The 11152-nt window shown below is 36.2% G+C and overlaps 1 non-coding gene across 1 annotated transcript; it reads right to left on the bottom strand.

Moving 5' to 3' along the window:
• Window positions 1–1127: 1127 nt before the first annotated feature.
• LOC141680794 (small nucleolar RNA R71) lies at window positions 1128–1234 on the bottom strand. Its single transcript, XR_012558418.1, has one exon. It is a non-coding gene; the product is annotated as a small nucleolar RNA R71 (small nucleolar RNA).
• Window positions 1235–11152: the final 9918 nt, after the last annotated feature.

Genomic DNA, 11152 nt, shown 5'->3' with positions numbered 1-11152 from the left:
AATTCAACCTCAATTTTGTTTAGAACTTGCCATGCTAGCATAGGTTCATGTGGGATTGTTATGCATGATTCGTAGGTAACTTTAACCGTCTTACTTGCCCTATGTAATCACGATAGATAACTTGTGCATTAAACCGTTATGTTTTCAATTCTTATAGACATATAAGGACTAAGCATAATTGGTATCTATTCAACTTCTATCTCTTTTGTGGATTCTTGGTAGTAGGGTATTCGTACAACAAAAGTTGGCATTTATTAGTTTCGTGTTATCTGACTAGTGTCATCACCATCACATGCTAAGGTTAAGAATGAAAAGGCTATTGAATGAAGTATTTAATGAAGTTAGAATCCCATGTTTATCTCGTATTAGTAATTCAACCTCAATTCTCTTAGTTAATGCTATTTAGTATAATCTCTTAGTTCAATCAAAACCCAAATTGTTATTTGTCTTAACATTGAACGATAGTCATACATCGTTGCATAGGTGTATAAATTGAACTTAACATAAACCAGTCTCTGTGGGAACGAATCTGATTTATTTCTTATACTACTTGTGAACGGGTATACTTGCGTGAATTTTAGCGTGTGTTTTCGCTCTAATAAGTTTTTGGCGCCGCTACCGGGGACTCGGTGTTAATTTTTAGTTTATGTGCTTGTCATCAGTGGTCGTTAAAGTTCAGTGACTCGGATTCTTTTACCTTCACGGTTAATTTGTTTGTGCTTCAGGTACACATTACAATGGGAGATCCAGCAGCAAGAATGAAAGCCTTGATGGATTTTTCTCAATCCAAGATCAATGACATTCAATCTAGCATTGTTAGGCCAGCTATCACAGCTAATACCTTTGAGATCAAGCCTGACATAATTCAATGGGTACAGAATTCAGTCAAGTTTGGGGGTTCTCCAATGGAAGATCCCAATACGCACATTAGGGATTTTATAGAGATCTGCGACACCTTCAGGTTCAATGGTGTTTTTGAAGATGCTATTAAGCTGAGACTTTTCCCTTTCTCTCTGAGGGACAAGGCTAAGAGCTGGTTACACTCTCTACCAGCTGGTTCGATTGCTACTTGGGAAGATCTTGCTCAAAAGTTTCTCACTAAATTCTTCCCTATGGCAAAGACAACTGCATTCAGAAACGCTATCACTCAGTTTGCGCAGCAAATAGGAGAATCTTTGTATGAAGCTTGGGAGCGCTACAAGGGGATGCTTATGAAGTGTCCTCATCATGGAATGCCTGATTGGATGATCATCAATTGCTTCTATAACGGGTTGGGAGCACAGTCCAGACCCATGCTCGATGCAGCATCAGGCGGAGCATTATGGGCAAAGAGCTATGAGGAAGCTTATGATCTAATTGAACTGATGGCTGCTAATGAATATCAGTATCCAACCCAGAGATATCCACAAGGAAAGGTAGCAGGAGTTCTTGAAGTGGATACAGCAACGGCTATCACTGCTCAACTAAAAGCGTTGTCTATGAAGATCGATTCTCTGGCTAACTATGGTGTGAATCAGATAACCAGTGATTGTGAGCTGTGTGCATGTTCGCGTGAGACGGAGCAATGCGCTATATCTAGTAAATCAGCTCAGTTTGTGAGCAACTTTCAGAGATCACATCAACCAGTTCCAGACATTTATCATCCTGACAACAGGAATCATCCTAACTTCAGCTGGAACAACAATCAGAATGCGATGCAACAGCCGCTCCAGCAGTTTGGAAATAAGGAATTCAATCCTCCTGGTTTTCAGCAACAACTCGCACCAAGACATCAACTCCAACTTCAAACTCGTGAAGGTGCAGGTCAATATTCGAATGAAAAATCTTAATTGGATGAGTTGAGGCTTATGTGCAAAACTCAAGCTCTTATATGCGAAAGCCAGGCTATTTCTATCAAGACTCTGGAGAACCAAATAGGGAAAATTGTTAATGCCTTATTGAATCGACCACCAGGAATGCTTCCTAGTGATACAGAAACAAATCCAGGCAAGCGGGAAGTTAAAGAACAGGTGAATGCCATCACCTTGAGGTCTGGAAAGGTCGCAAGCCCCCAAATTCAGCAAGACGAAAGAGCCTGAAAAATGTCAAGTTTCAGAATCTGAAGTTTTGGCTGAAGAAGAAGTGCTGAAGGAAGCAGAAGTGGAATCAAGGAAGACTACTGTGGAACACACTCCTCCTGAGGGTAATACAGGGGAGAAACAGATCTATCCTCCACCTCCTTTTCCTAAGAGGCTGCAGAAGCAAAAGTTGGATGAGCAATTTGCTAAGTTTCTGGAGGTGTTCAAGAAACTTCATATCAACATACCTTTCACGGAAGCTCTTGAACAGATGCCTAGCTATGCGAGGTTTATGAAAGGTATTCTCTCTCAGAAACTGAAACTCGATGACTTAGAGATCGTTGCTCTTATGGAGGAATGCAGTGCTGTGCTGCAACAGAAGTTGCCTCCGAAACTTAAAGATCCCGGAAGCTTCACTATTCCTTGTGAGAGAGATGTGTCCTAAGTCCAATCATGTATGAGGATTTAGGAATAACTTTTATGTAATCTGTTTTAATTTCATTAATATTAATAAAAGACTTGTTTTGTTTTTATTGTGGGCTTTTTCTATTTTAAGTGTTTAAATAAGATATACCACAGTTTAGAGTAAAGCTTTTTATGGATTATGATGAGATCATGATAATGAGACCTAAAAGATGATAACTCCAAACTTAAAAAGTTCCTGGTCATAGGATTACTAACTGGTAATTAATAATCCGCAAAGTTCGGTACTACTATACTTGCTTCATTATGAAGGTTGTCTGTTCTCATAGACATTTGTGTGGCGACACTATAGCTAGTATGTAGGTGCTTATTATAGAATAAGTTCACTGAACATGACTCACACAGCTGAACAACTAATGGAGTTCACTCACGTGTCAGCAGTTGTTCACATAGTGATAGTTGTATAAGTATTCTTAGACTTGAGGTCATCATAGTCATCTTGTGTACACTGAACTATGCTTTGGTTTAGTTCTTAGTCTCCAGGGACAATTATAAGGGCTCTACTGGGTATAGGAATTTGTACACGAAGATAGTATATGATCAATAAAGGATCTACCCCTTTCAGTGAAGGAAGAGAATGTTCAATGCTGATCCATTTATGCTAGTTCAGGAATCTCTAGCCAGAGTGAATGAAATTAGAAAGGAGTTTCTAATTTACATTAATTAGAACTAAGCATAGTGAATGGGATAGCATATGATTAAAAAAGATAGGCTTGACACAAGTTTCATGCCTTGTATTTAATCGTGACATTGCAGGGTAGAAGGAATTGATTGTATGGTAACTATTCGATGAATGGGTTCTTGGTATACTAAGCAGTGAATTCGTATTATCCGGATAGTCGCGATATGCTTGAGAAGTATCCCTCACGATGTAGAATAAATATGATTAATTAATTAATCATATTTAATGAATTAGAGAATTTATATAAATAATGATAAAATAGTTTTATTATTATTTATTTCTACTACCGGCTTAATATTGAACCTAAAGGGTCATACCATAAAAGAGAATGATTTAATGGTGGAGGAATTAATTAATAATGGCTGATAATTATTTATTTATATAATAAATAATTAATTGGAAAATTTAATAATTGATTAAATAAGATTTAATTGATTATAAATTAATTAAAAAAAAGTTCTTAATATTATTAATTAAGAATTTAATTTTTGGAAATTAAATCAAGTGAGAGAATTATTTCTAAACTGTTTACAAAAGGGATTAATAATTAAAAGGTGTTTTAATTATTAGTTAATTGATTAATAAGAATAAAGGGTTAATAATAATAATATTTTATGGGAAAATTTTCAGCTGAAAATTTTTCCTATAAATATACTATTATAAATCCTGATTTTGCCTCAACCTAAAAAAGTTAAGCTAACCCTAATTCTCCCACCCCTTCCTCCCCCATTACATTGATCTCTTGGTGGATACCGGTGGAGTGCTTCACACTTAAGGAGCAGCTGCTAGGGATCTCCGCTCATCGTTCTTGGATCGCTCTTAAAGGTTAAAAATCGATCCCATATGATTTAATCACGATTTGTATGCCTTTATTTGGATTTTATATCAAGAAAATTGTTTTATCATGCTTCTGTGATGTATAAAATCCTACAATGGTATCAGAGCTTAGGTTGTATGCATATAGATCTGTGATAAAAATTTCAGAATTTTATGATCTTGTATGAATTTATTATGATTTTTGCAAGTTATATCATGGATTAATTATGATTGATTAGAAATTGTTTCTCAAAATTGTTTTGAGTGTAGATCTGGGTTCTACAAGTATTGTAGATCGTCTGGGTATTTTTTTCATAATTTTCTGATGAGTGGATTAATTATTATGATTTTTTGAAGTTGTTTTAATTAAAATTCGTAATTAAATATGTATATATAATCTGTTATGTATACATATATTGTATTCTGCTGCTCTTAAAGGGTTAGCACGGCGTTCAATAAAGCTGACAGGCGCAGGAAGGCAGAGGCGGCTGAAGTCTAACGCGGGGAAGGGGTGTCGCGTATTCCGGGAATGCGTTACACCCTGTGGCGCATTCACGGAATGCGTTACACCTTTTAATAGTTTAAAAGGATTGTAACGCATTACCGAAATGCGTTACAGGGCTTGTAACGCGTTCCTCTAATGCGTTACAGCCCATCTGTTTTTTTTTAATTTGATTTCTGGGAGTTTCGTAACTCCATTTTGGGCGTGCAATATATCGTTGGATTCGTTTTTCCGAGACGGATCTAATGGAGTGGTCAAATTTTTTTTTATAAAAGTTTTGAACTATTTATATTCCCGAAAGTGTTTTAAAGCATGTTTTAATTGTTTTAATTGCTTTTAAATGCGATAATAAATTCATACATCATTGCATCAATGTGTGACATGATATTGCTTGCATGCTTACTTGTTTATTTATTTTTATATATGAGATATATGCCTATGTTTACCATGCGATGATAGATTTAGGTGAACTTAATCAACATAAGGCGTATGTTAGACAATCTAGTATAGTGAAATTGTTTCACGACCTTAATATAAATATTATGAATACAATCATGAGATTCTTGTGTTTATGAAACACGTAATTGAATATGAATTTTCAATATTGAGAGAATGATGATTCTGTCAACAATAGATTTCTATCTGTAAGAAAGGGGTATTAAGTGATGCCTCTTGACAATGCTCCCCCCGATCTGGGAATCATCTGATTATCGATTATTGATTTAAAATATTTAATTTAAAAGGAAGAATCTCTTCATAATATGATTATGATTGTAACGTAATATAATCCCTCTAAAATTAAATAATATCAAGTAGTAATTGGCCAATGACACAACGGGCTTGTGTCGGTCAAAGCCTTCCAACATTGTAGAAAGTAGTTCTTATTTTTTAATTATTGTCGTTTTGTGCTATAGCCGAGGGCTTTGATTTCGAAATAAGAAATACTTGTCTATTACATAGAGATGTGTGCATTGAATTAGAATCTAAAGGTCATTACGTGCGGCAGCCGTGGGCCGTTGGAGACTGATTCAATTATACGAAATGTTGGGTTAGACTTGACTTAGAATATTGAGTCTGTCGTGCTACAGCCGTGACTCAATTATTCAAGAGGATAAAGTTTTATTAGGGAATAACATAAGATGTAATTGACAAGAGTTGTCTGCCTATTGAACATCATGTTAGGTCCCAATTTGTTTGTAGAAGGGGGGGTTGAATGCAAACAATACCGTTTAGTCGAATAAAATGCGGAATAAAATAGTGAAACAAAATTCAAGTTAAATAAAACTTTTATTAAACTTGAAAGGTGTTACAACTACGGTATCGGTTACAAGGGATTAATCTCAAATAAATTATTACAAATCTAGAATAAATTCGACATGAACTTTTTCTATTTTTGTAATTAAAAGATCAAATGCTAAATGCAATTTGAGATTAAGTTCTAGGGATTTTAATCCGCTAGATTGATACACAAGAGCAAGATAAAGATTTCTAGTGGATTGGATTTAACTTTACAATCTAGAAATTTAATCTTGAAGTATGCAGATGAAAAGATGAAATATTTCTTCTTGTTTTTCTTTTCTGCTTCTTTCTTGACTTCTGTGTTCTGGATGATTGAGATTATTGAGTTGAATGACTTCTGCTTCTATTTATCAACAGCCGAATTAATTGAATTGGAATGACAATCCTTTAAGCTTGTATGACAATCGGTGAGACTATCCTTTTGAGCTAGCAAGACAATCGTTTGAACCAGCATGACTATCGGTAGGACAATCTTTTGAACTGGCATGACTATCGGTAGGACAATCTTTTGAACTGGCATGACAATCGGTATGACAATCCAGATTGTCATGCTAGTTCATTTTCAATTGTCTTGCTGATTTAAGATTGAATTTAATCCAATTAAACGTCTGAAAATTCCTAAAATTAATTCTGAATTAATTAATCAATTAATTTAATTAATCAATAAATTAATCTTTGCAGATATAATTTATTTTCTTAATTAAATTATATGACTTAATTAATTAATAGAGAATTAATACTAACCCTGAGCAGCATCCATTCTTCTGAATATCTTCTGAAAATCACTGAGAATTATGAATCAATTCCACCACTTCAACGTTGACACTCGATGTACTGTCTGGTTCATGAGTGACTAACTTCCGTGACGTTTCTTCATGTCTTGACTTTGACACTTTGATTTTCTTCAGATTAAATCCTTGTAATTAATGATACTCTGACGAGATCTCTATCACTTGATTAAATCCATGATCTTGATTTATATCACTGAGGCATGATCAACTTCTTGAACTTCTTCCAGTGAATTAACTCCTCGAGTCTGTAGATGAACCTTGTTTCTGAATCCTTTGACAGATATTACTTTGCGAGATCTCTCTGACGGTCGATCCACTATTTACTTATTACATTCTTATTTGAGTTGAGTTGAATCTTCGAATATACAAATAGGCTATGACATATGACTTACAATCTCCCCCTATTTGTTTGTTAGACAATAACACACAAATATCTAGAGGATAACTCAACTAACAAATAAGAAAAAGATATAAACATACATGCAAAGTAAATAGCAAAAAAGTTCTGGATGAGATTTAACATTTTCCAGATTCCAAGTAGATGTTCCTCTAGACTGAACATATCTTCAAGTAGTTCCATCTTCATTTGTACAACCACATTTCCTGTTGAGAAGCCCATATCTCTTGCTTCTCCCCCTATGAGAATCAACTGATTAAAGAAGATCACCTTCGTTTTACCACCTCTCCCGTACAATAGGATCCGCAGATAAAAACCAATGGTACTCCCCTACCAGCTTCTTCCCTTACTAGGAAATCACCTTGTGTTTACCACCTCTCCCATACAATAGGATCCGTAGTTACAAACAACAATGGTGTGGTGTAGTGTACATTTTTAGGATCTTTTTCTTACTCCCTACTATTTCTCCCCCTTAGTTGAGGAATCCTCCAAACTATTACTTAAGCTTTTATCTCCCCCTTAAAGAAGGAATGTATGCTGTTGTCTGAAGGAGTTCTCATATTTCACTTGGTTGGAAAAGAAATAACAAGTAGTTTCTCTTTCTTCCTCACTGTGAGTGTGTGATTCTGTTTAGTGTACCTCACATGTGTTTCACTCTTCTCTCCACTCGTGTTTACACTCATTCTCACAAGTGTATCACTCCTCTCATAGCTCCATATTCCAGCTGTACCTGCAAGGAAAATCACCTTAGCCATCCTTAAGGAGGTCACAGGTGGTGCAATGGGAGTTCACAAATCCCCATCCTTGTTAAACTCGTCAGATGAATCTGAGTCATAATTTACAAGTTGCTAGTTTCCCTTTTAGGGTTCCAGATTTGAATTCTGGGAAGGTAAACAATGATCCAAAGAATTTAGCATAAAGATCAAGGTTCCCTTCTAATGTCTTTGAAGACATTTCCTTGTGACTCATCAGGTCATATCTGAATCATTGTCAACAAGTTGCCGATCTGCACCTATGTCAGATCCACTATCCGCAGATGCATCTAGGGGATTTAAGCCTGGGGAGGTAGACACTAACCACTGACATATGGCTTTTGGATCAGTATCCTCTCCTAACACCTGTAAAGGCAATTGGTCCACTAACGAACCTTGAACAATCGAATCTGACCTTAAAATGGTCGAAACTCTTATTTTCGTCAACTCATCCTTTGTGTGTGTAACCTCTCCTTGTGCATCAAGAATTGATTATGTTTGAAGTGGTGACACTACATAGGATACCTTGGCCGACAGGCAAAATTCAATAGACTCACCCTGTTGAGAGAATGAATCTAGTAATCGTTTTTGTGCCTTTTCAGCCATTACATCTGTTTGAGAAGATGTATGGGGGCTAGCAGTTGTCTCGGTTTAAATACTACTCATCTATGTATGAGACAGAGCTACTGGGTTGACTACAGAACCTTCCTTATGTGGTGCACTAGGCACTATCTCCCTCACGCTCATTCATACTACATTTAATGGTAAGAGAGTGTTGGTTGGTTCTGTTTTTGTGTTTGTCTTTACAGTCTGGGATAGACATTGTGGGTTTTCAACCTCATGACTGTCAATGAAAGAAAGTCATTGGAGACTGAACCTGTATCATAGAACATATGGTAATAGAGAGAAAATGATTTACAATAGTGATTTCAAAAGATTTTACATGAAATAAGAAATCACTAATGTAGAAAGAAGTTTAATTTTTGTTTTTCAAAATGATTGAGTTTTTGATAAAACATTGATCACTTAGGGTAAAGTCTAAGTAATTCCCATTCATGTCAAAAGCTTACAAATATCTGCAACATAATGTTAACAACATATCATTGACCGATACTTGTCAAGTACTTTAGATACTAATTGTTATGTTGCATAATCAATATACCACTGCACATATAAAACAATATGATTGTGCTTAGTGATAAGAGAGTTAAAAATATGACGACTCTACTAGTTCATATTAAATAATAACTTCAGTTAGAGTGCCATACCATGTTCTTGACGATTGCTTGAGTAGTACACTAGTTCATACCAACCTGAAGTGAGATTGTGAAGAAGAGATTGCATAGTCCAATAGATCTGCAGCTGCAAAGTCCATGAACTGTGGTGCATTGACTTTCTCTTTTGACTCACCAACCAGGAGTACACTTGTACACATCTTACTAGAGTCCAATTCCAAGTGTAATGTGCAGCAGGTGCCTGATATGTCATAATATTCTCAAGTCTCGTCACTGGTGCTATATGTTAGATGATGCTTCCTGATAATAACCTAGCACACTATACAAAATTTTCAATGATAACATTCCCAGCTTGCAAACAGCCATATCCCTCAGATAAACCTTTGCTGTTATCTCCAAAGGTAACCAGGGGGCCAGCTTTCTCAACCACATTTGATAGCAGGGCTCTATCTCCGGTCATATGTCTTGATGATCCACTGTCAAGAATCCACACTACCGGTTATACTTGTTTAATGCCCTGCACTACAAATGGATTAGACCTTCTTCGGAACCCAAACTTGGTTGGGCCCGGCATACTTGTAGAACTGTCCTTTGTCAGGCAAAACAACATTTTTAATTTTAATTGTCTCAACTTTCTCAATGACTGAACATTTGACCTTGTAAACAGCCTTAACAAATTTCTGTTTAAGCTTAGGCACAAATGTCTCCTTTCTAGCCTTAGAAGGACTGGCAGTCTTAGACCTATCATGGTTCTTGTTATTCACATGCTGATGAGGAGTAGTCTTATCATTAGACACATGCTTACCATTAAAATAAGCATACATCATATTAAAAGCACAAGACATACAATTAGAAACACCACATGCTTTATGAGAGTGATTAACAGCAGGCAATTTATGCATGGTAGACATGGCATTATTGTTATCCAACTCATGTGTGTCTGAGTTAGTCTCAGTTGCTTTCACAACTTTGACTGGAACTTTCGACTCACTTGACTTGGAAACAATCTTCTCATTAGCATGATCCTCAGCACGTATTTCTTCTTGAATAACAGAAGAGGTCGCATCAAATGGTTTAGCAATTGATGCTTTATAGAGGGGTTCATCAACACCCTTAAGCACATGTGGTACTTCCCTCCCTTTAGCACATACATGAGGAGGGGAGTTTATGCCTAATTCTCCAATAGCAGCATTGTAATCATAACCTATTCCAGATGTTTGATTAACAGCTTGTTTACTGTAGAACTCTTTAGCCTTCGAACAAGAATTGAAGTAGGCTCTAACCTTAGTCTCAAGACCGGTGATCTTGTCTTTGAGAATAGTTTCGAGTTTTCTATAACAGTCAACTCTATTCTCTAGAAAAGATACCTGTTCTTTTAATTTGTCTTGATTAATGTGCACAAGTCTTAATTCATTGACCTCTTTCTCAAGGTCTGTGATCTGTAAACTTAACAGTTCATTATCACGACGTGCACAATCTAAGTTACCTCTTAGATGATAAACCATTTCAGCATCAGAAAGTTTTACCTCTTTTCTTGACGATGAAGCTTTTCCATCAATAGCCATAAGAGCAAGATTTCCTTCTTCTTCATCTTCACTATCAGTATCATCCCAGCTTCTTCCCTTTGCCAGATAAGCCCTTTCAGAGTTCTTTCTTACTTGCTTTGGCTTCCTACATTCTGTGGCAAAGTGTCCCAACTCATTGCAGTTATAGCATCTAATGGTGCTCCGATCAACCATCCCTGTTTTGTACCCACCACTGCTGGTGTTAGAGGATGAAGATCCACCTTTCTGGAATTTGTTGTAGTTGGACTTGTACTTAAGCTTGGGATTCCTCCTGAATCTGACATGGGAGAATCTCTTGACAATTTGGGCCATTGATTCATCTTCTAATTGCTCCAGATCTTCCAAGGAATAAAAATCATCACTTGATTGATTTGTAGTAGGAGGATCATATTCTGCTACTAACATATTTTCCTCAGCCTTGGAACACTGTACCATTATTTCCAATTGTTGAGATTGCTGTTGTTGTTGACCTTCAGCTACAAGTGCATTAGATGTGCTGACCATTCTATCCTTCCCGTAGACTTCCTTCTGTTGAATCTGCTCTAACTCATAAGTTTTTAACACTCCATAGAG

The sequence above is a fragment of the Apium graveolens genome, chromosome 1 (genome assembly GCF_009905375.1).
Source record: "Apium graveolens cultivar Ventura chromosome 1, ASM990537v1, whole genome shotgun sequence".
NCBI classification, from domain to species: Eukaryota; Viridiplantae; Streptophyta; class Magnoliopsida; order Apiales; family Apiaceae; genus Apium; species Apium graveolens.
This window is presented reverse-complemented; position numbering and strand designations above follow the sequence as displayed.